The following is a 1,295-nucleotide window of genomic DNA, read 5'->3' as shown; positions in this document are numbered from 1 at the left end:
TTAGTCAGTTGTTTTGATAGTCCGATCTCTTGGTATTCTTTCTTCTTCTGGTAGGGTACCGATGCTCACATCGAATCCCTTGTTAACCGCCAGATCCATTATTGGATTATTATCCGACAAAGTCTTTCATGTTTGACCATCTTGTGAGTTCTTTCCCTGATACATAATGCCTTTGGTAAATTGTATTGTCTCCTTTCTTCAAACATGCTCTGCTTTCGAGCTTGTGTTATTTACTCCTGAAGATTACGATATATGTTCCAAAGACACCTTGATGGGTGCAACCTATGCCTTCCCTAATCTGTATTAACCCGAAAACTTCTACGGGTCATACTATACTAGTGATATGCTAGATAAAATCTCAACATTATGGCTTCGTCGAAAATGAGAAGTTAATGAAAGGTTGTGCATTAGAGAAGTGGGAGTTGACCTTGAAACTTTGTGTTCATGCCCATGGACCCGATGTGGAACTTATCATGGAAGCTTCTTGTTATAATAATAATTCCCTTGTGATAAGTTCATTTTGTATATATGATTGGTCCTTTGCAATCATGGTTTCGACCATGATTGTTCTCCTTTGATTCCATTTCTCGGACAAGTTAAAGTACTTGTCTTCTTCAGATCATTTCACCTGTCCAACCTCTACTTTAATCTACCTTCGAGTATGTGACGCCCGGATAATTAAGCTACAGTAACCTCCTACTAATGATGCCAGGTCATCACTCTTACTGTTGCTAATCCTCACTCGATCCAAGTCACTGTTCAATTTCAAATTCAAATTTGTCAAACTTCAAAATAAAAATGTTCAAGGTGTGCCAAATAATCCCTGGATATTTTTCATGTTGGAACCAACCTCTTCTGAATTCCCAAAATGCCGATGGGATTAATTTTTGGTCAAAGCGGCAATTAAATTGGCCTTTTCAATTTCTAAAAATGGTTAGACAACTTCTTTTGACCCCATACTTTTTGTTCCATCTCAATATATTGTGTTAGATTTATGTGCCATGTTTTGTTCATAACAAAGCTCATTTGGTACAAAAAGAAAATGCAAAAGGAAAAGAGAAAAATAGTAAAAGAAAAGGCAAAAAGGGAAAAAGAGAAAGGCCCCCCCCTGGGCCTAATCCACCCCAGCCGGCCCATCCAGCCCACTCCCTGCACCGGACACCTTCCTCTCCCTGTTCCTCTGTCCTGGGTCGCTACAGGCTCCGTCCCCGCCGGACCCGCCTCGTCGGTGATGCCCCGACAAGGATAAGGACGCCACGGCCCCCTCTCGGCCTCGTCAGCCCCACACCCCCCTC

This window comes from Triticum dicoccoides, chromosome 4B, assembly GCF_002162155.2.
Source record: "Triticum dicoccoides isolate Atlit2015 ecotype Zavitan chromosome 4B, WEW_v2.0, whole genome shotgun sequence".
NCBI lineage: Eukaryota > Viridiplantae > Streptophyta > Magnoliopsida > Poales > Poaceae > Triticum > Triticum dicoccoides.
This window is presented reverse-complemented; position numbering follows the sequence as displayed.